The following is a 27,576-nucleotide window of genomic DNA, read 5'->3' on the forward strand; positions in this document are numbered from 1 at the left end:
GGTGTACTCGTAAGAGTAAAAATAAATAGACTTTGTGACACGACATCTGTTAGAACTATACAGGAAACAACACTGTTTCGGTAGGATCGATTTATAGAACGAGATTCTCCTAACAGAGCAATGGTGATGGTGTTCAACACTATTTCATTCACTTTGGTCACTCTTATGTGTGTTCACTTTACTGTGGAAGGTTGTAAGTACATATATTGTATGTTTTGGTTCAAACCAATATGTAAATTGTATTTTTAGCAGGATGAGAAAGCAAATTAGAGATTTTTATACATTTCAGTTATATTTTAAAATTCACCGTTATCTAGAGGAAATCTATTGATTGCTTTTGAAATTTCCTTTGTGTAAAATATTAATACATGATTAAAAAAAAACCAAAACAAATGTATGGATATTGAATGTGTTTATGTTATTTGAGAAAAAAGAAGTGAAGTTAAATTATCAAAAAAAAAAAACAAAAAAAAAGTAGGAAAAGTAATATGAATGAGTTAACAATTTGAACTACCTTAAAAAGGCCAATACTAACCAGTGGGCAAATAATTGGTATCTCAGAATGTTTTTAACGATTAAAAAGTCAATGCGGCAATAAATACTGACACTTTGACAAATCCTAAAGACTGCTTTATGATCCGATATAGACATGAATCTGGCATGTGAGAAACAAACCTGGCAGACTTCAGAGAAGTACCCCTCCTCTAAAGCTGTAGACGGATTGTGTGGAAATCTATCAGAAAGCGGAGGCCAGTGTGCGGTGTCTTTGGAGTCGAACGCCGATGTCACTTGGCTAGTGGACCTCGGTACAATTCAGAGTATTCATAAAATAGTCATACATTATAGAACCGATGAAATGCCATTTGGTGAGTGGATTAAAAATTACTCTGAAATCGTAGAAAAATCGAATAAATAACTATTAGAATTCGTAGTAACTTTCGTGGCATTCAAAATGCTCCAATGTACCCAGATTCAGAAAATGTATCATCTAAATTTCTGCTTATGCGATCTCCACCCTGGTAGAATTTTTTTAATCAAGTTTTTGTTTCTCTCTCCAATTCTTCTTCTGTTTTAGCAAACAGTGATTTGGCAGGCACCTTTCTTGGATTTTCTGTCTATGTGTCGAATACAACAGTCAAGGAGGACGGGTACCTGTGCTATCACGACACGACGTATACACCGTCAACTATTCCGTCAAGTCTGACCATAGAATGCACCATGCCAGGTCGATATGTGATCTATTTTAACACCAGAGAAGGCAATCTGTCCACAAATCCTGGCTATTCTACAAAGGCACAAATAAATCTATGCGAAGTGGAGGTGTATGGTATAAACTACTATATAGAATAATAGTTTACTACAATTCATGCTTATTCTTCTTCAAAAATGTTTAAATTACATTGAATTTTATACCTCTTATTTTAAATATCAGTAATGCAGGGCAGTACGTCATAGACTGATAGGGTGACATGTTTAACAAGCGTTTTATAATGGTTATAACTTTTACTACCAGCCTTGCTTTCCTTTTAACAAGGTTGTCCTCTAGGGTTCTATGGTGTGCATTGCTCAAAGACTTGTCCAGTTAACTGTCACCATTGCAGCATTGTGTCTGGAGAATGTCTTGGAGACTGTCGGCTTGGTTTTTCCGGACAATTCTGTGATAATTATGAAAGAAGTATGTACAATTTAAAATGACACGGTAGAATTTCATTAAACAAATCATGAAATATTATACATGTTTAACACAAACCAAAACCACTCTTAATAAAAAAAAAAACTGATAGTATTATCTGGTCATGATCCACATACTATCGGTTAAAAGATAAGTCATTATTTTTTTCTTTCGAAAACAAATGATATTTTTTTCAACAAAAAAGTTAAAAAGTGTTTTTTTTTTCTTTCTAAAATGACTCAAATTGATTTTGTTCACATTTAAGATAGATTAAATTTAATTTTTTTTTATTTTTTAAAATTATTTCTTTGCGCAGTTAATATGGCATTGCATCGCCCGACTTTTCAACTGCATACAACCAAGTTCCAGACTCGTTGATGGTAAAAAAAGTGATCTTGATATACTCAGCAGTCAGTGCACTTCTACTCAAGATGGCCAGTCGTTTGTAATGTGGAGGGTAGATTTAGAAAATTACCGTCGCATTGAACGCATTGTTATCTACTCAAGAACGGATAATAAAAAATGGGGTGAGATAAATTTGATAGATAAATGATCAAAATGCACAATTGGTGTACTTATTCATAATAAGAAATGCATTGATTTTTTAGATGTCAACAATGGGTTTACAAGAAGACTTTTAGGGTTTTCAGTTGCCGTTTCGAATACGACTGATTACAATCATGGCGTTATTTGTTTTCATGAGAGAAAATACAACAAGTATACGATACCTTCCATTGTGGATTTGTTCTGCTCTGCTGTTGGTCGGTATGTAATATTTTACAATGAGAGACGCCCAGGAATCAGCTACCCAGAAGATTACAGTCAATACGCCTTTGTTGACCTCTGTGAAATAGAAGTTTATGGTACTTGAAATTTAGTATGAAGAAAAAAAATAACGTATAATCATTCAGCAGTTAATTGGAACATATAACAAGTACAAGCTTTTATTCAAAGGTTGTCCAGTACCCCAGCATGGATTTGAACAACCAGCCTGCACACTTCCTTGTGCTGCCTTGTGTAAATATGGCAAAACTTATTCCTGCTCTACTTGATAAGTTTGATAATATAAAATTTAACAAAAACGTTACGTTGCAGATATGAAAGTTAAAATTTTGTGCGGACAAAACAAATTGCATCCCTCGATCTGTAAGGCGAGATTGCATTTTGTTAATCTGCATATTAGTGTCTTCATATCTTATTATCATCATGAAAAAAGTGTTTTTCTGAAAAAAAAAGTATATGAAATGTGAAAATAAAACCATTACAGCGTTAAGTTAAATCTTTGACCTTAAAATTCTTTCAAACAAAATATTTTTTTTCGGAATATACAGAGACTCTAGTATTTCAGTTGTTACAACAAGCTATAAAAGTTTAAATATTATTATTTTTATTATAATTATAATAATAATAATAATAATAATAATTATTATTAGGGTCTTCCGTCTTTAGCGGAAGACCCTTCTATTATTCTATTGTTTCTTTTTCACTTTTCTTATTAGGGTCTTCCGTTTCCAACGGAAGACCCTCTTGTTATTCTTCGGTTTCTTTCTATTATTAGGGTCTTCCGTTTTCAACGGAAGACCCTCTTGTTATTCTATTGTTTTTTTTAGGGTCTTCCGTTTCCAACGGAAGACCCTCTTGTTATTCTATTGTTTCTTTTTATTATTATTATTAGGGTCTTCCGTTTTCAACGGAAGACCCTCTTGTTATTCTTCGGTTTCTTTTTATTATTATTATTAGGGTCTTCCGTTTCCAACGGAAGACCCTCTTGTTATTCTATTGTTTCTTTTTATTATTATTATTATTCTTTTTCTTTTCTTCTGACTCCTTTTTTGCTTCATAACTCAAAAGGTTTTAAACCGATCTTGATGAAATTTTCAGAGATTTTTGCAAGTTGGCGTCCCTCAAAAATGTAAAAGTTTTAAAGAGAACGTAACCTCCGTTTTGACGTGACGTCATTTTTAAAAATTTCAAAAAGTCATTTTGTCCCGGACTTTTTTCAAAAACGCTTTAAGATAGAGGCTTAAAATTTTCAATGGTTATGATTTGGTCGATTTACCTCTGTAATAAGGCTCGAAATGAAAATCTGTCACTTCCGGTCGAAACCGGAAGTGAAACAAATTTTTCGAAAAAATGAATTTTCTGATCGAATCAAAAATGAATATGTGTTTTGTAGAGTTTATTAAGCTGAATCTAACACTGAAAACCGTTTTAAAATCGGACGATGCATTACAGAGATATCGGGGTTTAAAAATTGATTTTTCCGGAAATTTTGATTCCGCGTCCTTGGTTTAAAAAATAACGTAATGTTCAAAGTAAAATTAACTCGTACCAAAAATAATTGTTAAGTCGTACTTGAACACATTCGGATTTTTTTTGTTAAGTCGTTCTTGAAATCGGAAAGGTTTTTGTTAAGTCGTACTTAAAATCATTCGGATTTTGTTAAGTCGTACCAGGAATATTCGTTTTTTCATCTTTTTATTTTAGTTACTCTTGTTGTTGGTTTAAGAGCTCTGCTTCTTACAGGAACTTCCAGCTTTAATTCCGACATTGACGGAAGACCCACTCGTTGCTTTGCAACGAGCTTTGCTCTAGTTATTATTCTTTTTCTTTTCTTCTGACTCCTTTTTTGCTTCATAACTCAAAAGGTTTTTAACCGATTTTGATGAAATTTTCAGAGATTTTTGCAAGTTGGCGTCCCTCAAAAGTATTAAAATTTTAAAGACAACGTCACGTCCGTTTTGACGTGACGTCAATTTTAAAAATTTAAAAAAGTCATTTTGTCCCGGACTTTTCTCGAAAACGCTTTAAGATAGAGGCTTGAAATTTTCAATGGTTATGATTTGGTCGATTTACCTCTGTAATAAGGCTCGAAATGAAAATCTATCACTTCCGGTCCAAACCGGAAGTGAAACAAATTTTTCGAAAAAATGAATTTTCTGATCAAATCAAAAATGAATATGTGATTTGTAGAGCTTATTTAGCTGAATCTAACACTGAAAGCCGTTTTAAAATCCGACGATGCATTACAGAGATATCGGGGTTTGAAAATCGATTTTTCCGGAAATTTTGATTCCGCGTCCTTGGTTTAAAAAATAGCGTAATGTTCAAAGTAAAGTTAACTCGTACCAAAAATAATTGTTAAGTCGTACTTGAACACATTCGGAAATTTTTTTGTTAAGTCGTTCTTAAAATCGGAAAGGTGTTTGTTAAGTCGTACTAAAAATCATTCGGATTTTGTTAAGTCGTACCAGGAATAATTCGATTTTTTCATCTTTTTATTTAAGTTACTCTTGTTATTGGTTTAAGAGCTCTGCTTCCTACAGGAACTCCCAGCTTTACTTCCGACATTAACGGAAGACCCACTCGTTGCTTTGCAACGAGCTTTGCTCTAGTTATTATTCTTTTTCTTTTCTTCTGACTCCTTTTTTGCTTCATAACTCAAAAAGTTTTTAACCGATTTTGATGAAATTTTCAGAGATGTTTGCAAGTTGGCGTCCCTAAAAAATGTTAAAGTTTTATAAAGAACGTCACCTCCGTTTTGACGTGACGTCATTTTTAAAAATTTCAAAAAGTCATTTTGTCCCGGACTTTTCTCAAAAACGCTTTAAGATAGAGGCTTGAAATTTTCAATGGTCATGATTTGGTCGATTTACCTCTGTAATAAGGCCGGAAATGAAAATCTGTCACTTCCGGTCGAAACCGGAAGTGAAACAAATTTTTCGAAAAAATGAATTTTCTGATCAAATCAAAAATGAATATGTGTTTTGTAGAGCTTATTAAGCTGAATCTAACACTGAAAGCCGTTTTAAAATTAGACGATGCATTACAGAGATATCGGGGTTTAAAAATTGATTTTTCCGGAAATTTTGATTCCGCGTCCTTGGTTTAAAAAATAGCGTAATGTTCAAAGTAAAATTAACTCGTACCAAAAATAATTGTTAAGTCGTACAGTAACACATTCGGACTTTTTTTGTTAAGTCGTTCTTGAAATCGGAAAGGTTTTTGTTAAGTCGTACCTAAAATCATTCGTATTTTGTTAAGTCGTACCAGGAATAATTCGATTTTTTAAATCTTTTTATTTTAGTTACTCTTGCTATTGGTTTAAGAGCTCTGCTTCTTACAGGAACTTCCAGCTTTACTTCCGACATTAACGGAAGACCCACTCGTTGCTTTGCAACGAGCTTTGCTCTAGTTTATTATTATTATTCTTCTTGTTTTTCCTTCTGACTTCTTTTTTGCTTTATATCTCAAAAACTATTCAACCGATTTGCAAGAAATTTTCAGGGATTATGTTAAATACTTGTCCCTTGAAGATTTTAAACTTTCAGTCATTAAGTCACTTCCGTTTTCTAGTTACGTCATTTTTAAAAATTTCAAAAAGTGATTTTGTCCAGGACTTTTCTCGTAAACGGTTGTTTATAAAGACTTGAAATTCTCTGTGATTGTAAATCTGCGGATTTACTTATGGCAAATTTACAAAAAAAATTATTTTGTCACTTCCGGTCGAAACCGGAAGTGATTCTAATTTTTCGGAATTTTCATTTTTTTGAGCGAATAAAAAAATTATATGCATGATGTAGAATTGGCAAAGCTAAATGCAAAACTGAAATTCGTTTTCAAATCGGATGATGCATTTAAGAGATATCGGGGTTTAAAAATTGATCTTTCCGGAAATTTTGATTCCGTGTTTTTGGTTTTAAAAATAGTGCAAATTTCACACTGAAAGTAATTTCTACTGAAAACAATTCGTACTGATAATTAAACTATATATAAAACACAAAATTATATGCATATTGTAGAGTTTGCAAAGCTTAATACAAAACTGAAATTCGTTTTCAAGTCGGATGATGCATTGCAGAGATATCGGGGTTTAAATATTGATTTTTCCGGAAATTTTGATTCCGTGTTCTTGGTTTAAAAATAGTGTAAAATTCACACTGAAAGTAACTCCTGCTGAAAACAATTCGTGCAGGTCATAAAACCGGACTCTGTTTTTTAATAGTTAATTAAAGTGTTTATCGATACAATTTCGTTATTTCGATCGATAATTACGTTGTTAGTTTTTATTAGTCTTATTAGTTTTAATCGAAATAATTATTGTACGATTCCCCATTTCAACTCGCCATGTTTTGACTGCGAACAAACAGCTGATAGCGGTGTGTCTACATTTTTAAAAGAAGCATGGCCTGCAAGACGTCGATAGTGGAAATTTCAGCTCTACTAACGTATGACAGATTATAAAGGTATGTTTCAATACAGGATATGTCGTATTGACTTTTTCTTTTCAAAGTATTTGCACTTTTCAATCTAATTCGAGATTCCTCTGACTCTTACCTCCGCTTTTGAAGTACGTCACAATATAAAAGCGGGCGTTAGAGTCAGCGGAATCTCGGAATATTATCTGTCCAGTGTATTTTCACGGTAGCTGCAGAACTGTAGCTCTCCGGGAAAAAAATATTGACAGACCGGAGAGCTACAGGGCCACCCATTGAAAAAATTGTACATGTATATTTATTGCGCAGAAAAACGTGCGCTAGTTTTGGACTGATTTACCTTATTTATACGCAAATTCTGTGAAAACATTAGTACCATTAAATTCTTCATGCAATTTACTATACTCTGTCCCAAGATATTTTGGATTCACGTTTGGACGATTTTTAATAAAAATACACTTACCTGTGAAAGAAGTGCAATTGAAATAGTTGAAAGGGATATTTTCCAAGATAATTTCATTGACACATTATCATCTTTCACTCGGAAAAATTCACAGGAACGAAAACAGATTCCTTACGGAGATTTATAATGGGGAATGTTTACATCTTTTCTCCATTCGGAATACACTCGGAATACATCGCGCAATAATTCAACGTTATCATCCGGGCTTGCTGCAATGCAAAATCTCCGTAGACATCACATTTTTTAGCATTGTATTGAAACCTGATAAGCTAACAGGGGCGTTTTGACTGAGAAATCTTGGAAATTTTTCATACTTTTGAATGAACATCGTTTGGATCCTGAGGTATTTATAAATATCAAACAATTAAGCCAAACGTGAATCCAAAATATCTTGGGACAGAGTATACAGATATCGACTCTTTATTTGCCTCAGACTTTCTCCGAAACACGCTACCGACCTCGGAAAATCAAGTATGTTGAATTTACATCGAGATCGAGAGTCGCCATTTTTACATGTAAACAAAATGGACCACATGAATTTACGGGACTGGTGATGGTGTTTAAAAGACTATCCGAGGCAAGTGAAGAGAGGATATCAGTAGTAAATTGCATGAAGAATTTAAAATTAAAAGCGATGGGAGTCCTAAGGTACACAAGAATAGAATGTTGTAATTAGAGTGCATGTTTGCATGATGATAACTTTACCCTAAATATTTAAATATAGCAGATCTTTACCATATCGCCTTCACTTAATTTTTTAAATTAAAAAAATCATGCTTGTATTTAATTAAATAAATATATTTGACAAAGTAAATATTCAATCTAATTAAAATTAGACCTTTTGTCTCGCTCTCTGTTATATATGGTTATTGCTTGTGTAACAGGCATGTAAAACAGAGTGAGAGATGAAAAGTCTCAAATTTCAAATCATGTCAAGCTCAGAATTTAGGTCAATGTTCCATGATATCTATTAAACAGTCTTCTCAAGATATAAGTATTTCACAGAATCATTGTAATTTGAGAGATTAGATTATCTTTTATACATATTGATTCATTTTAGGTAAGCTTTACATGCATATCACATCTACATAGCATGTAAATAATTTTTACTGCATGTGCCTCAGATCTCTCTCTCTCTCTCTCTCTCTCTCTCTCTCTCTCTCTCTCTTTTAATCTTGGCAAAGACTGAAACTGTCAGAGGGCAACTTAATTTTGTGACAAAAATATCTCGATCTTGTAAAAGAAATCCAAAGTGCATTGAATTTTAACATGAGCATGTATTATTAATCCCTCATTTTTATGCGCATTATACATAGTATTGTTTTTAAAACATGTAATTCGTAAGAAAAAAAAACCCTCGCTAAATTTATTCGCAATAAACCCCAGTAGAATTGACAAAACATGGTATACACGTACCAGAAGCTTATACATGTACTTTGACACTGCATGTTTGGATTGGTAATATTCCTTTGTAGTTTATGAATTGAAATATTGCTGTCGCACTTCAAGTAAAACAAACTCTCTCTCTCACTCCTGCTCTCGCTCTCTCCCAATCTGATATGTCTATACCCAAGAAATTATTTTAATGGTATGATATTATGACTTGATATGCACATTTTTGTTTTTGTACTGGCTAAATGTTAATGTCATATACCGGTATTTGGATATGTCATACTTATAACACTGCATGGTCAGTGTATTTTTTCCAAAAATATTATGTATATGTTAATGTAAACACAGCTATTACAAGTACATGTATGTTAACACAGCTAATTTTTTTTTTTCATTTCAGCTTAAAGCAGACTCTTGTTACCACATGGCTTTTACCTGTTGATTCTTGTGGTTTCAGCTCTTGAGGTTAACCTGTCACCTCTACCCACATGCATATTCCCTGTGTTCTACAGACTATCTACCGGTAATTCAAATTAAATCGGATAATGCATGAACAATAATGGAACTTTAAGAAAGCATCATGTCCTATTGTGGTTTGTTCATGTTTGATAAGAAATTATGAAAAACAAAATTAAGGCTGTTTAAAGAAATATAATTGTTGTGAAAATTTGTTTTTCAATAAAAGTATGCAATTATATTTCCTTCATTTTTTATTTTATAAAGATATTTAGATGTGTTTACATAGTTGAAAAATCACCCAACTCTTTCCAGTTTTCTCCATTAAGATTACATGTAGGATATGTAAATGTACATTTGACTTTTGAATAACACCAGCAATGATTATTACTTTTGAAATGAGCAAGAAACAATCTATTTTCATCCTTTTAAGGTATATATGCATAAAAAAAGTAGAAAAAAACATGTCAAATTTGAACATTTTTAATGGAATTCTCCTCCGCCTCCAGCTACCCGGGTGTGTTTGAATTTAATTTTATTTAAGGCTGATGTTGAACTTGTTGATCTTACTGTTTTATCATGGTTAAAAAGAGACAAGAAACCAGAATAGATTAGATTTTTAATAAATATGATTGTTAGCTTACTTTTTTTCATGGAAAAAAGAAATCACATGCAGGAATACTTGTCTATTTATTTATTAAAATGCTACAAATCATTCAAGAAACATAAAAAGATCAAATTTTAGTATCATTGATGATTGTTTTCAAACATGTGTGAGAAATGACTCATAGAAATTGCCACAAGTTTCAGAAAATTAGGCAAAAGATTTCAAACCATGACTTTTTATGAAAATCAAAAGATAGGGGGTGGGTATACATGTAAGGGCATTTCTAAGTTATGTGAAGCTTTTATCAAGATAATATCATGTAGATGTATGTTGTATTGAATAAGGTTTCTTATTAAAGGTGGTTGAACAACAATTGACCTCTAAAAGGTCATGTAAAGATGTTTTACTATGGAGAACCCTGTAAACCTGTGTTGAGTAAAAGAACTTGGAAATGGTGGGTTCACTTAAATGGCCATATGTTTATCAAACCTCAATGGAATTGTCAATATGTGGTATACTTTTTTCTCAGAATTGCATTAGCTTTCTTATTCTAAGACAAAGACATCTGTTCATAAAATGTACTAAGTTAAAGGTAGCAAGGGACGATTCGGATAAAGTACCCGTTAATATTTTTGTAAAATTAAGGTACATCACTACACCTAGACTTATACTTTTTAAGACACTATTTCACAAGATGGCGATTTAAATGTTTTGTTGAACACTTAATATCGTTCGATTGGGTTGTATACAGTCATAGCTAAATGGTTAAAGTATTGGGTTTCTAAACCGTTTGAGTTTTAGTCCGCCTGGAGCTTTTGTTACTGTTTATTGAATTAAATTTTTGAAAATGTAATTGTTCATCCAAATTTGCACATTTTTTGCCTTTTTGACTTAAACACTTCTTATCAATTATGATATCTATCATAATCAAGTAATTTTCTGCTGATTTGAGAAAATATTTCAAGGTGTTTTGAGCCACCTTAAGAGATGCTGTACTTGAAGGCTTATGAATGTTGCTAAGATTCATAAAATGAATTTTAATGATCATCATTAGAGGGATCTCCCTTGTTGGAATTGGTATGCAATATGAAAACCCCTAATGTTTAATACGTATATGAGAATTGAATGGTGAAACTTGCGGCTAAGACTGTTGTGTTGACTTTACACTGTGAAATTGCAAGTTACAAATGGGAGGTTATATAACTCGAAATTTATGTGGATGGGACATTATATACCTATTCACTGGGTATGAGGATGATAGCAAGTTTATTGTCCTCCAAGACAGCCACTACTTCATGGGCGAAGCCAAGTGAAATAGTTGCTGTTGAGGGGGACAATAAACTGTCTGTCATCCTCACACAACACAACAGTCTTAGTCTGTCTTTCTGTCAGTAAATAGATATAGATATATTAATTATTATCCTGAAGAAAACTTAATTTGTTGGCCATGCAGAATTTCTTGATGATAAACAAATTAGAATTATCGGACTTTGAATTTAATGCTGTGATTTGATTATACCAGAGGTGTTCCGAGTTTAAAAAAGGGAAATCGAATGCTGCTGGTGAATACTTTCGTTGACTATTCACCATGGACAGATAGCATAGAAACTATTTCACAGTTAGATGGAATAGCATGTTTATTCATTGTAATTTTACATAGGAAATATTCACAGAAATATAATAAACTTTACATTGCTAAGTTTCTGACATTTGATGGTGCAACAAGCACACAGTTTGGAAGGTCAAAGGTGACATCTTTTGTATCTGACTCCTTTTCGGCTTTATAACTCAAAAAGTTTATAACCGATTGAAATGAAACTTTGAGAGATTATGTGCAACTATTATGCCTCTAATATAAGATCCTAAAGTTTCTTTGAAAACGACCTTTCCGTTTTTACGTTACGTCATTTAAAAAAAAAATTTAAAAAGTCATTTTGTCCTCAGCGTTTCTAAAAACGCTTTAAGATAGAGGCTTGAAATTTTCAATGGTTATGATTTTGTCGTTTTACCTCTGTTATAAGGCTCGAAATGAAAATCTGTCACTTCCGGTCAAAACCGGAAGTGAATCAAATTTTTCGAAAAATTGAATTTTTTGATCAAGTCAAAAATGAATATCTGTTTTGTAGAGCCTATTCAGCTTAATCTAACACTGAAAGCCGTTTTCAAATCAGACGATGCATTAGAGATATCGGGGTTTAAAAATTGATTTTTCCAGAAATTTTGATTCCGCGTCCTTGGTTTAAAAAATAGCGTAATGTTCAAAGTAAAATTAACTCGTACCAAAAATAATTGCTAAGTCGCACCTGAACACATTCGGATTTTTTTGTTCAGTCGTTCTTAAAATCGGAAAGGTTTTTGTTAAGTCGTACTTAAAATCATTCGTATTTTGTTAAGTCGTACCAGGAATATTCGATTTTTTTTCATATTTTATATTAGTTACTCTTGTTATTGGTTAAAGAGCTCTGCTTCTTACAGGAACTTCCAGCTTTACTTCCGACATTAACGGAAGACCCACTCGTTGCTTTGCAACGAGCTTTGCTCTAGTTATTATTATTAGGGTCTTCCGTTTCCAACGGAAGACCCTCTTGTTATTCTTCGGTTTCTTTTTATTATTATTATTATTATTCTTTTTCTTTTCTTCTGACTCCTTTTTTGCTTCATAATTCAAAAAGTTTTTAACCGATTTTGATGAAATTTTCAGAGATTTTTGCAAGTTGGCGTCCCTCAAAAATGTAAAAGTTTTAAAGAGAACGTCACCTCCGTTTTGACGTGACGTCATTTTTAAAAATTTCAAAAAGTCATTTTGTCCCGGACTTTTCTCAAAAACGCTTTAAGATAGAGGCTTGAAATTTTCAATGGTTATGATTTGGTCGATTTACCTCTGTAATAAGGCTCGAAATGAAAATCTGTCACTTCCGGTCGAAACCGGAAGTGAAACAAATTTTTCGAAAAAATGAATTTTCTGATCAAATCAAAAATGAATATGTGTTTTGTAGACCTTATTAAGCTGAATCTAACGCTGAAAGCCGTTTTAAAATCGGACGATGCATTACAGAGATATCGGGGTTTAAAAATTGATTTTTCCGGAAATTATGTTTCCGTGCCCTTGGTTTAAAAAATAGCGTATTGTTCAAAGTAAAGTTAACTCGTACCAAAAATATTTGTTAAGTCGTAGTTGAACACATTCGGATTTTTTTTGTTAAGTCGTTCTTAAAATCAAAAAGGTTTTTGTTAATTCGTACTAAAAATCATTCGGATTTTGTTAAGTCGTACCAGGAATAATTCGATTTTTTCATCTTTTTATTTAAGTTACTTTTGTTATTGGTTTAAGATCTTTGCTTCTTACAGGAACTTCCAGCTTTACTTCCGACATTAACGGAAGACCCACTCGTTGCTTTGCAACGAGCTTTGCTCTAGTTCTTTTTATTTTTTTTTCTGACTCCTTTTCGGCTTTATAACTCAAAAAGTTTACAACCAATTTTGTTGAATCTTTCAGAGATTATGTGCAATTATTATACCTTGAAGTTTGTGAAGATTCATTGTTAACGTCACTTCCGTTTTTACGTTACGTCATTTTTAAAAATTTTAAAAAGTCATTTTGTCCGCGGCGTTTCTCAAAAATGCTTTAAGATAGAGGCTTGAAATTTTAAAAGCTTATGATTTGGTCGATTTACTTCTGTAATAAGGCTCGAAATGAAAATCTGTCACTTCCGGTCGAAACCGGAAGTGAAACAAATTTTTCGAAAAAATGAATTTTCTGATCAAATCAAAAATGAATATATGTTTTGTAGAGCTTATTAAGCTGAATCTAACCCTGAAAGCCGTTTTAAAATCGGACGATGCATTACAGAGATATTGGGGTTTAAAAATTGATTTTTCCGGAAATTTTAATTCCGCCTCCTTGGTTTAAAAAATAGCGTATATTCAAAGTAAAATTAACTCGTACCAAAAATAATTGTTAAGTCGTACTTGAACACATTCGGATTTTTATTGTAAAGTCGTTCTTGAAATCGAAAAGGTTTTTGTTAAGTCGTACTTAAAATCATTCGTATTTTGTTAAGTCGTACCAGTAATAATTCGATTTTTTTCATCTTTTTATTTTAGTTACTCTTGTTGTTGTTTTAAGAGCTCTGCTTCTTACAGGAACTTCCAGCTTTACTTCCGACATTAACGGAAGACCCACTCGTTGCTTTGCAACGAGCTTTGCTCTAGTTGTTATTATTCTTTTTTTTCAAGCTGATTTTGTGCAGACGATTTCTTGGAGATGGCTCCATCGATTTCATCAAAATTTTCAACACTAACGCGTTTGTATCTGAAGTTTATAGGTTTTTTTCAATTTTTGAAAATTCACTTCCGTTCGGAAGTTATCGTCGATAAACGATTTTTAAAAGCGAATTTTGTCTGCGACGTTTCTCAAAAATGAGTAAAGATATAGGGCTGACATTTTCAGAGACGATAGATCTACCGTTATTCTGGTGCAACACACTCAAGAAAATTTCCGCCGTCACTTCCGGTCGTCATTGGAAGGAAATTTGAAAAATTGAATTTTTCGACTTTTTTATTTTTTAATATTTTTTTTTTAAACTAATACATCTTATAGTGACCCTTTCACTGATTCATAATATGTAATTTGTTTTTAAATCGACCAAGGCATTCTCGAGAAATTAAGCGTCAAAGTCCTGAAGCGAGAGTCCGAGTAGCTCAGTCGTTATAGTCGTGGACATGGCCCAGGCGACCCGGGTTCAAGCCTCGAGTGCCGCAAAAAAAATTTCTCTTTTTTTCGCTTAGATCTACGATTTTATCTTTGAATTGATAGGTTTAATCTTATCTATTCAAAAATCGGACGGAAGACCCACTCGTTGCTCGCAACGAGATCGAATCTAGTTAGGGTCTTCCGTTTTCAACGGAAGACCCTCTTGTTATTCTTCGGTTTCTTTTTATTATTATTATTATTATTCTTTTTCTTTTCTTCTGACTCCTATTTTGCTTCATAACTCAAAAGGGTTTAAACCGATTTTGATGAAATTTTCAGAGATTTTTGCACGTTAGCGTCCCTCAATAATGTGAAAGTTTTAAAGAGAACGTCACCTCCGTTTTGACGTGACGTCACTTTTAAAAATTTTAAAAAGTCATTTTGTCCGGGATTTTTCTCAAAAACGCTTTAAGATAGAGGCTTGAAATTTTCAATGGTTATGATTTGGTCGATTTACCTCTGTAATAAGGCTCGAAATGAAAATCTGTCACTTCTGGTCGAAACCGGAAGTGAAACAAATTTTTCGAAAAAATGAATTTTCTGATCAAATCAAAAATGAATATGTGTTTTGTAGAGCTTATCAAACTGAATCTAACACTGAAAGCCGTTTTAAAATCGGACGATGCATTACAGAGTAATCGGGGTTTAAAAATTGATTTTTCCGGAAATTTTGATTCCGCGTCCTTGGTTTAAAAAATAGCGTTATGTTCAAAGTAAAATTAACTCGTACCAAAAGTCTGTTACCAAAATTAAATCGATAAATGCATGCTGATCATAAAATAGTTAATCAGCGTGTTCATTGAAACGATGTCGTTAATTTGATTGATTATTATACGTCGAGTGTGCTGGCTTGGAAAATAGTGACAATTTTTTTTTACCAGAAACATATAATAAAAACGAAGCAGCAAAACAGCAAAACAGTGAAAAGGAATTGAAAGCCATTAGTCAAGAAAGACGTTGCTGACAGTTAATGAAAGCGTAAGTTGATATATAAGCCTTAACCTAATCGTCACAGACAGTTGTTGAATAGTCGAACAACACGTATCCTGACATTGGATCATTGAATGAAGAGTTTGAAATATTTCAATATACCTAGGCCGATTTATTATAATTATTTACTTGCAAAATAAATGCATAAATGCTTGTTATACATGTTGAATTGTACTTTGTATATCAAACACCGAAATGAGTATCGTACGATTCGTCACGTCAACGCGCCTTGTTTTGATTGCGAACAGCTGACAGCGAAGTGTCGACATTTTCATATGATGCATGGCTTGCAAAACTTCGATAGTGGAAAATGCATCTCAACTATCGTTTGGGAGATTATTAAGGTATGTTTTAATATAGGTTATGCCCTTTCAGTATGTTTTAATATAGGTTATGTCCTTTCAAAAAAAAATGCACTTTTCAGCGTAACCCGAGATTCCTCTGACTAACCTCGTAACCTCCGCTTTTTATATTGTGACGTGCGTCACGATATAAAAGCGGGGATCAGAGTCAGATGAATTTCGGATTGTTTTGGTCAAGTATATTTACACGTTCAGGTTTTGCACATCGCTTTTTGGAATTTTTTTCGTTTTTTTTCAATATATGTTTGTCTTATTTCGTATTGAACTACATATACTGTACACTGTAAAACCGTGCTGGGGGTCCCAAGATACACAAGTCTAAAATGCTGTAATTAGTGTAGTTTATCTTTTATACATACAAGCTTATCTTTTAAAAAGATTGGTGAGCTAGCGCCGTAGCCATCCTAAAACACAGAAGCAGATTTCTAAATCATTGATTTAAATTCCTGAATTGATTAATTAACAATTAGAAGGCACAGTGGTGTACTGGAATTGTGCTGGAGTGGGGTCTCAATTTAGAATTGTGAATCTAGAGAGGGCTTCACATCGGCAATGGTATAGCTCATTGACTGTGCCTAAATCATTATGGTTCTTCTGTTATTTCAATTTCGAGATGAAAATTTTCAAGAACCATTGGTACTGTTGTGTAGCAATTGTATCTTCTCGGGCCTTTCCGGCATATCCGGCAAGCTCGGAAACATATCCGAGGTTGTTTTCTGAACTTAAAGGAATTTAAGATAAAGCTAGCTATTTATTATAATATTTAAAATAACTTTGCATTATAAGACCTAAGCTACTGTTTTACATTTTCAATAAAACACAAAACTTCATGTGAGGATGATAAAACGCAATTCAAATGGTACTGTTTATCTACAGTAATACAGTATTCCCATAATCCCCCACTATGGAGTTGAGCATGCGTATTCCAGTGAAAAAGAATAACGTAGTTGCTAGCACTCGAGAGCGCTAGCAATTATTTTATGTTTAAGTAAACATTACATGCATATATCACATCTACACTGTATGTAAACAATTTTAAATTAAGACAAATATATGTGGATTTAAATCCTTGATACTGTGGTCTGGCCCTAGAATCATTAAGCAAACTTAGACTTACATGTACCGGTATGTCAAAAATTGTAAACCGTCTTGATGTCTCTTAATTGAAAACTCTGACAAAATTGAAATGCTATATTAAAAGTATTTTGATGTAATGTTGTCAATTACAAATTTCCATTGTCATTTTACGATAAACCATTATTTTATGACTGGTTGAAATTTTGACTGAAGTCTGAAATTGCTTCATGATCCTAAAACCAATTCTCTGTGTGTGTGTGTGTGTGTGTGTCTCTCTCTCTCTCTCTCTCTCTCTCCCTCTCTCTCTCTCTCTTGCTTTCAATCTTGGCATAGCATCAGAGAATAACCTAATTTTGTAACAGAAATATTTCTGTCTAGTGGGAAAAAAAATCAAAAGTGCATTGAATTTTGAAACAAGCATATGATATCAATCTCTCATTTTTTTCTATGTTAATATTTGCAGCCGAATAACAAAGCTTTGTAAAATAGTTCATGAAAATTCATGCACATTTAATATGCATAGTATTGATAATAAAACCAAAAACTCCTCCCTTAATTTTTTTTTTTAAAAACCGGTATAATTGACAAACATCGTATAACAGAAGATTATAATTTGATGCTGTTTGAATGGGTGATATCTATTTCTATTTTTCATATTGAAATATTGACTGTCGCAGTGACATATGCTGTCGCAATATGAGTAAAGCAAACTCTCTCTTTGTGTTCTCTCTCTCTTTCTCTCTCTCAATCTGATATGTGTCTATGCACAAGAAAATTCCTTGATGTTATGATTTATGACTTGATATGAAAATTTCTGTTTCTGTATATACTGCCTAAATGTTAGTCATGTATTGGGATATTTCATACTTATTACAGTGCATGGTCAGTGTACTTTTTCCAGAAATACTATGGATATGTTAATGTAAACACATCTATTATTAGTATGTTAACACAGCTAATTGATTTTTTTTAAATTTCAGCCTAAAACAGACTCTTGTTACAACATGGCGGACACATGGCTTTTACCTGTTGATTCTTGTGGTTTCAGCTCTTGAGGTTAACCTCTCACCCCTACCCACATGCATATTCCTTGTGTTCAACAGACTTTTTACCAGTACATGTAATTCATATTAAATCGGATAATGCATGAACAAAAATGAAACTTTAAGAAAGCATCATGCCTTGTTAGGTTTTTGTTGATAAGAAATTTATTAATGACAAACAAAGTTAAAGCTGTTAAAGGACATTTACATTTTTTACAGTAGTTGTGAAGTTTTGTTTTTCAATAAAAGTCTGCAATCATGTTTCTTTTTTTGGTATTTTATAATTATATTCACCGGTAGATGTGTTTACATAATTGAAAAATTACCCCCTCCCCCTTTGCCAATTGTCTACATGAAGATTACATGTAGGATATGTAAATTTATTATTGAAATAACATGTGCTATTAATGCCTATGATACAATGTATTTACTTTTAAAATGAACAAGACACAACATAATTTTATCTTTTTATTAATGTATATATGCATAAACAAATGTAGAAGAACTTGTCAAATTTGAACATTTTTCATAGAATTTTCATCTGTCTTCTCCAGCTTTCAGGGTTTGTTTGAATTGAATTTAAATATAAGGCAGATGTCTAACTTGTAGGTTTTACTGTTTAAGCATGTTGAAAAGGAGACTAGAAACCAGAATAGATGAGATATTCTCAAAATATGATTGTTAACTTCTGCTCATTGAAACAAGGAATGACATACAGGTGTCCTAATATTTGTTAATTAAAGTGCTACAAATCATTCAATAAACAAAAAAAAAATCAAATTTTTAGTATCATTGATGATTGTGTTCAAATATGTGTGAGAATTGACTCAAACAAATTGCTGCAAGTTTTATAAAATTAGGTAAAAAGATTTCAAACCATGACTTTTTATGAAATTTAGAAGATGGGGGAGGGTATACATGCAAGGTCATTTCTATGTGATGCGTTTATCGTGATAATATCATGTAGATATATGTAGTATTGAATAAGGTTTCTTATTAATGAAGATTGAACAAAAATCGCTCTCGAAAGGCCAGGTAAAGATGTTTTTCTATGGAGAACCCTATTAATCTGTGTTGAATAGAGGAAAGTGGAAATGGTGGGTTCACTTAAATGGCCATATTTTTCTTAAACTTCAAAGGAATTTGCAATATGTATACTTCTTCTCAGAATTGCATTAGCTTTATAAAACAAAATGTCTTTTCATAAAATGTTAATGTACTTATTAAGTTAATAGCTAGCAAGGGAAAATTTCAGATAAAGTACCTGTTAATATTTTCGTAAAATTGAGAGTTGCGGTATTTGAAGGTTTGTCAATGTTGCTAAGGTTCATGAATTTTAATGATTATCATATAGGTTTGAGAGAGATTTCTTGCTGGAATTACTATGCAGTAAGAAAGCCCCGATTTTCCGGAAATTTTGAGTCCACATAAACTTGAAATCTATTTTTCCGGGGAATGGTTTTCCGTTTAGAAAATAGCGTCTAGTAAGTTAAATCGTACCTTAAACGATTGAAAAACATTTTAAAATCCTCGACAGATCCTTGTTGGTTTTCGTTCATGCCCATAAATACCTCTTTTGTGCTGCAAAATACCTTAACCGATTCTCTATAATATCTTATTCAATTTAACGTAATATATTGGGTTTAGCTCGTTATTTTAAAATCGAAATTACTATCGTACGAGTGAACAACTTGTTGATACAAAGGTGAAGGTCATTTGGAAATTTACAATGCGTCCAGTGATGTTTGTTGAAAGCTGAAATTATTTATTGCCTCTGTTGACCGAGAATTGACCAAAATTAGATTGTGACTGGAACAGAACATTTAATGTAAAGTTCGACAAACCACAACGCTTGATTTTCCTTTGTTGTTTACCAACGCAAGTTCAGAGTCGTAAGTTTTGTTTTTGTTTTGTAACAGGTCACGTGTGCTGTTGTGCACACGGTCCTTGGCTATATCTCCGTTCATTTAATATTAAAGCCATCAGTGTTATATTTGTATTTCTTTTTACTGGTTTGTTGCTTTGCTAGAAACTCGGGTTTAGTAACGCGATCGGGATGCTGATTTGTTTTTTTTTACCGGAGTTATCGTTCTTCTGAAAACTGTGATGAGTTGTTCATATCAGAGACATAAATAACAGAGATTTGCATCTGTTCGAAATCTCGCAAAATCCCGCGGTCCCTATTGTAAAGTGTTCCCAGTTTATATCGGTATATCTTTCTAATAAACAATTATATCGAAATATAAACGGCAAAACCTTTTACCAAAACATAAAAAATATTATATTTTCATGAGTTTATGTCATATAAACAATATTAAAAGAGGAGTTTTAGGAGGCAGCTGGCTACCCGTCGTCCGAGATTTCGCCGATGTTTAAACCTAATGCAAACGTTTCATTAGAACGATTTTTTTTTGTTTTAAGATCATTATCTCAGTTTACTAAAATGTAGTTCTCAAAGTAAGGTTGGTGTGTACCATTTTTCAATAACAAAACACGCTAATGGCGGAGTTGCCAATCTCTGACATTTATGTCTCTGTTCATATGTAAGAAATAAGGAATCCTTCTTTGAGTATGTTGAGCTGATAATTTCGGTCGGACCGTGATCAAATCCAATAAAGCTCGAAGGGTTTTATGATAGATTTTATGACGCTCCGACCTGAATTATGATCTCATAATATTCAAAGAATGATTCCTTATTACTCATATTTATATAACTTTAAACCATTATACAATTAACTATTAAAATATAAATAAGCAAACCGCGCTGGTGCCCCAATTTGAAGTTATGGGTTTTATTGATAATCGATACGTAGTGTTATCACAGGCAAATAGACTGGAAAATGTAAATATGTTAATTTAAAGACCAGTTCATCATGTTTACCATATTACAGAGCTGTGGAAATATTTTTCTTGGAAGTCAGTTATTCTAACAGACATGTCATTAAACTTTGCCTGTCGGAATACCAACAATTAAAATGAAGTATGGAAAACTGAAAAAAAATTCAAAAACACATACTGCATATTTCAAAACTGTAATTATAGAAGTACTCAATTTCCAACAAAATAAGTGAAAAAAAAATTTTTTGAGACACTATAAGAGTTGAGAATGAAGAAAATTAACTTCAAACATCTGCGAACTCACCTTAAAAAAGGTAAGCCTATGAAAACGTATCTCAATTTTATCCGTGCGATGACACATGTCACTGAATGTTTGCCTTGTAATCCACTTTGACGACAGGGCATTTTTTTTAAGGTCCAAATTCGAAGAATTATGATATTTGATAAAAATATGCAAGATACCATTTTTACTACACCATTTTTAAGAAAGAGAATCGAGCGTCTGCTTGCTTGTAAGAAGCCATTTTGTTTGCAATCTGAGGCGGATCAAAGATAATCCACATGCACCTGCGGTGTTAATCATGATAGGCATTTCTATTAACTTTTACACACATGATTTCTTTTACTGGACACTCTAAAAATTATTTTTAAAAGCTTTAAAAAAATAAACAATGCATAATTATGCATTTCTTAAATTTTTAATCATTTGTCCCAAGACATGTGAAGCACATGTTCCTCTGTTTGTGTGCATGTGGCTGCAGGGACATCAAAAAGAATATTGCTTTTAATATGATTGAATTGCGATTATGATATAATTTTTTATGTTATATTCTAACATTTTATTTTTTTATTGTTGGATTCTTTTAAAATTTTGATCTTGTTATGAAAAGATGTGAGCAGCAATAATGGGGGTGGGAGGGGGGGGGGGGGGTACTCAAACTTCCTGTAAATCAAAGGTCATGGACAGGGTTTAATTTTAGCCAGAAGTAAGGGGATATTGATGAGAATAAAATAAAAATAATTCCTCAAATTAAATAAATGAACAGTCCAGATTTTTACATGACATCTTACATGAAGAGAATAATATAGAAATTTTAATCATGTATTTTTCGGCAATAATGGATACTCACACGTTAGGGAAGTTGTCTGAGGAATACCGATGTGTCAAGGAACGAGACATTTACAGCGATCTCATTTTGTGTTTTTTGCCTTATGCTGATGGGGCAAACAACATCGGTCCGGCGGTCTGGCATTTAACCAATTTATGATGGTCTTGGCTAAATTAAGCCGGTCTTGCTGGCATGACCGGCAGTTTTCCACAGCTCTGTATTATATTTATAAAGCTATTCTCACTTTAGTATAATAACTGTTTTCAACAGGTAACTTGATTTATCGAAATGAAAGTATTTACCAAAATGAAGCCTGGAATTATCGAAATCACACTCAAATATACAGAAATAACACTTAATTTTTATTAAAAAATGTTTTCAAAACAGATATATTAAATTATATCAATTAGAATGTCTTTATCATTGTAATTAATTGGTATAATTGCAAGAAAGAAAATGGTTGGATAGTTGGAAAATTATGAGATGAGCATGCATGTAATGCATGTAGTTTGACCCTCTGATATTTAAAAGCCTACAAGTAAAATTCCTCATCTATTGATATATGTATTGTTTGTTAGAAATTACTAATTTCTTTTGATTTTTTCCTCATAGCTTATTTTATACAAGTAATAAATCATTATTGTTGTTATAAGGGTTTTTGTTTTTTGATTTTCAATAAATACAATATTTAACTTAGGTTTTTAATTCTGCATTTACCTGAAAGACATAAACGTATGATATAATACCTCCCCATTTTAATGTATCTAAAGTGTCATTCCTGAGATTTTAGTTCATTTTGGTAATTTCAGGTGTCATTTCTGAAAATCCTGTCATTTCAGTAATTCTATGTACCGGTTTTCAATTGTGAAGTGCTCTGTGTTCAAGGGTTGTAATTATTGCTCATCAAATTTTGTCTTCTTAAGAGACTTACCACATAAAAGTTCTTAAAGTTTTGGGGCAATTGATTCATGACCACACAGTAACTCTTTGAATGTAATATGAAGGAGGTCAGTTATGGTAAGCAAGATAAATGGCAATGGGATGTTTTGCTCCTATACATGTTTCCCCCTGAGAGTGTTCGCTCCTATTCTAATTCGCCCTGAGATGGTTCGCACTGTGCAGTTACGCATTGATTACATGCGTAATTGTGAACAATTAATGAAACATATACATGTAAATGTGAAGTAAATAATCCAAAATCTACTCATGTTTTATTTTGATACAGTGTATTAAAGTAGGCCTTTCAGCATTTTGCTTGTCATCAACTTCAAATGTTGATTACCAGTATCTATCTGCAATAAATGAAAATTTCTGACTTCTCAATAACAATGTATAAATGGACATTTTAAAGAATATCAGATAAACTATGGCACAATTATGGTGTGGAATACAGCTATAAAGACTGGTTGTTAGCTCCGGTTGTGAGCTACACAGTAATAGCTATTATATATAAATCTTCTGTAACTTGGAGGAACTCTACACTTTATTTTGTAAGGTTCGCTATAGAAAACATTACTATGTATTATTAATGCATATTTTGATGATTACATATATACAGGGGGGGGGGGGGGGGTTAATGTAAAGTTCAAGCAGATAATTTATTCAATGCTTATTTTGATCATTACATTTCATAAGAGGTGGGGGGGGGGGAGGGGGGTAATGTAATGTTCAATCAAGCAGATAATTTATTATTAATTAATAATCTGAAGTGAATGACTGGCTATAATTCTTATTACAACACAATTCTCACCTCTTGTTCTGAACCTTACAAAACAGTATGGTTGTAATGGCTTCATAAAATTGGTAAGTAATCATCCTGATCAACCAAGCATGTTTTATCCTGGCGGTGCATGTATAAAAGCAAGCACTGTTTCAATGTGTTTGTTTGTGTTAGTTTTTCTTTTGAAACATAACTTCAAATCGTGTATAGATAATAATTAATTTCAGAGGAATAATAACATGAGAAAAATATCTAAATACAGTGAGATCTTTCGCTCTGAGGCAGGTGCAAACATTTCAGGGCGAAACAAAATTGGTGAGAACCATCCCAGATTCTGATAATTTTACACAATGAGAAGAAATATTCTAATTCATGCATCAATCCACTCAAAGTGGATGACAGTCAGTTACCCCAACAATGGAAATAAATATTTCATTTAAAGTGTTCAAAAGCAGCAGTGTTAAAACTATCTTTAATTAGGGTTGCTATTATAATGGTCCATTGTGTTAATATAAGTAGTTAAACTATTGTATTTCTTTTGTTTATCTCTAATTATCAACATTTTTGTGAAAAACTGTACATAAATAGCTTTTGTCAAGCTATTGCTAATAACATAATAAGTTGTTAATGCTATATAGCTTATTGGAGGTATTTAGCTAATGAAGATATTGTACTGGACCCGCTGAATGCTGAAAAATCTACAATTTTTTATATTGAACAGCTAGTACATATGTATAATTGACCCATTTCTTTATTATAGTCAATATGCATTATTATTTAAAAAGTCAAAAGCTTTAGCAATGCATCATCTATGAAATGTTATTAGAAAAAATATGAGATTTAAATACTTCATATAATATACATTTGCTACAATGAAATTATAATTAAGGCATCTTGAGATATGTCTAGTTTTGAAAACAAGTTGCTCAAACTTAAAGTTGTGAACAGATTGGACGGCTTTTATTATAGCTTTTGTTATGAAAACATAGTTATCTGACAGTTCTAAAAAGAATTTAGGATGTTTATATCATACACATAGAAAATAAATGTAAACCTTTGAGAATTAGCTTATGGGTGGTATTATCCTAATCCTCTATTTATATGCTAGTTCAACAATCAACATACAATGAACACACTTAAGCCACTTAAGTATTAAATGGTAATAGTCCTGCATGGTAGACTTGAAAAATTTTTCAACTGGTTTATAATGCTAACTTATGTAAAATTATGATGTGGGCAACCTAATGAGGAACAAATTCAAGTTTTTCAAACCATGATATGCTGACAAATAAAGGGTCATTTGGTAGAGTGCACATTTCTACTTCATATGGTTTTACTTGCAATGTTGTGTTTTCAAGAATGGTAATTAAAGCCGTAAACATTGTGATATCGCTCCTTTTTAGCTCACCTGAGATGAAAGCTCAAGTGAGCTATTCTGATCACATTTTGTTTGTTGTTTGTCCGCTGTTCGTCTGTCTGTAAACTTTTCACAGTTTCAACATCTTTTCAAGAACCAATGGGCCAATTTCAACGAAACTTAACACAAATCATTCTTAGGCTAAGGGAATTCAAAGTTGTGTAAATTCAGGACCACGCCCTTTTGCAAATAGAGATAATTAGGAATTATTGAAAATTTGGGATAAATATTCAAAAATCTTTTCTCACGAACCTTTAGGCCAGGAAAGCTGAAACTTGTGTAGAAGCATTTTCAGGTTGTGTTGATTCGAGTTGTAAATATCATGACCCTGGGGGGTAGGGTTGGGTTACATTAGGTAGTTGACTTTTTACATAGGAATATATAGAGAACATTTTAAAAATCTCCCTATCAAAACGATTTGGTCCGGAAAGTTATTTATGTGGAAGCATTCTTGACTGGCATAAATTCAAGGTTGTGAAAATCATAACCCTCCAGGGGGGGGGGGGGGATTATAGAGAGTAAATTTTTAAAAATCTTCTTCCCAAGAACCATTTGGCTAGGAAAGATGAAACTTATTTGGAAGCATCCTCAAGTTTTGTAGATTCAATGTTGTGGAAATCATCGGGGGTATAATGGGGCCACAATGGGGGGGTTGCATTTTTACATATGAAAAATATAGAGTAAAACTTTAAAAATCTTCTTCTCAAAACCATTAGGCCAGGAAAGCTGAAACCTAGGTAAAAGCACCCTTTTGTAGTGTAGATTCAAAGTTGTGAAAATTATGACCCTTGGGGGTAGGGTGGGGCCACCATGAGGGGGGGGATTTTTACATAGGAATATATAGAGTAAATTTTTAGAAATCTTCTCGGAAACCAATATGCCTGTTTAGCTGAAACCTGTATGGAAGCATTGTCAGGTAGTGAAAATTCAAAGTTGTCAAAATCATGACCCTCAGGGGTAGGGTGGAACCACAATGGCCGGTTGTTTTAATTTACAAAGGAATCTATAGAGTGAATCTTTAAAAATCTTCTTCTCAAATATCATTTTGGCTGGAAAGCTGAAACTTGTTTGGAAGCATCTTAAGGCAGTGAGATATCAAGTTTATTCATATCATGATTCCTGGGGGGGGGGGAGGGGGGGGGGGGGGGTTGACGTTACAATGGGGGTGGGGGTCGAGTCACAAGGGGGGGCAAATTTTACATAGGAATATATAGATAAATAGTTTTAAATCTTTTCCTAAAAGAACATTTGCCTTGAAAAGCTGTAACATTAGGAAAGCAACTTCAGAAAGTTGTTCAAATCACAATCTTTAGGAGTAGTGTGGTGCCACATTGGGGATTCAGTTGTCAAAGGAAAACATTTTAATTATTTACAAAATCTGAAATGTTATTTAATATGCTTTTACTTATATGCAAGCATTATTATGCATTGCTGATTCTTTAAAATTGTTTAAACTTTGGCCTCTGGATGATGATTATTGGGCCTCACAAGGGGTTCAGAGTTTGATGTTCGTTTATATCCTGTACATATGAACAATTGTTAAGGGTCTTTTTGAGTACTGCAATGCTGAATGTGTATGACTATAAAATCATCCAGAAAGAAAAGGGGCTTGCTTATAAATGTATGAATATCCAGGGGGAAACAGATTTTTTTGTAACTAGGAACTACATGTATTATACCACATTATCCAGATATTTTGTAATATGACTCCATGAAGCTGAATTTATCATGCCTATTGTTGCTCAGGTGAGCGATGTGGTCCATGGCCCTCTTGTTAACATTAACATATACCCTTTGAAACAAAAATATTTTAATATTTTAGCTTAAAAGCTCCAAGCTTGTTCTGTATGGAATCATTTAAAAACATTTTTTGTCGGAGAGACTTCCCTTATAAAGATAGTATCAGTAAAATAAAAGTGCATACTTTAGTGTGAGGTTACGGCTATAATGATAGGTACAATTTTAAAAATTTATTTTTGATTGTAGATGCAAAGAGGGTTAAGGTCGATAATAGGGGTCAACGGCAGAAAGACAAGATCAGAAAGAGACTCAAACGACACCACGCTTCTTCTGATGCATCATTAGATGAGACCACAGAGTCTATTGTCCCTTGCGGGTCAATGGACGGGGCTAACTCAGCTCCTCCTGGTAATCTTCCAGGGTATGGTTCGATGGGGTTACCACCTAAAGAGGAAAAACCCCTGGCCAGGATGCAGGCCTCGCCTTGTGTGAAAATGCATCCACCTGCCCCGAGGTTGCCATCTCCTCGGGGAAGTCGTCTGTTTGTCAAAAACGTGACAAAGGCACTGTCCACTGACTCCCCAGTGTGGGTTTGTACTCCTGCGAGGGTACCTGGGCATGATGAAGGCTCTGAGCCTAGCCCAGCAGGTCAGGCGCAGCTGGACTCCTCCGTGCTAAGAGGGTCCAGCAGTTTATCAAAAGATGAGGAAATAAAGACAGT

The 27,576-nt window shown here is 33.0% G+C and overlaps 2 long non-coding RNA genes and 1 pseudogene across 2 annotated transcripts; all 3 read left to right on the forward strand.

Moving 5' to 3' along the window:
• Positions 1–649: 649 nt before the first annotated feature.
• The window catches only part of LOC128180555 (uncharacterized), a 51,058-nt pseudogene continuing 24,131 nt past the window's right edge, over positions 650–27,576 (forward strand).
• On the forward strand, positions 6,600–9,440 carry LOC128181899 (uncharacterized). The gene is made up of 2 exons (XR_008243375.1): positions 6,600–6,918; positions 9,144–9,440. It is a non-coding gene; the product is annotated as an uncharacterized LOC128181899 (long non-coding RNA).
• LOC128181898 (uncharacterized) lies at positions 14,876–18,292 on the forward strand. Its single transcript, XR_008243374.1, has 2 exons — positions 14,876–15,893; positions 17,969–18,292. It is a non-coding gene; the product is annotated as an uncharacterized LOC128181898 (long non-coding RNA).

Source organism: Crassostrea angulata, chromosome 4, assembly GCF_025612915.1.
Source record: "Crassostrea angulata isolate pt1a10 chromosome 4, ASM2561291v2, whole genome shotgun sequence".
Taxonomy (NCBI): domain Eukaryota; kingdom Metazoa; phylum Mollusca; class Bivalvia; order Ostreida; family Ostreidae; genus Magallana; species Magallana angulata.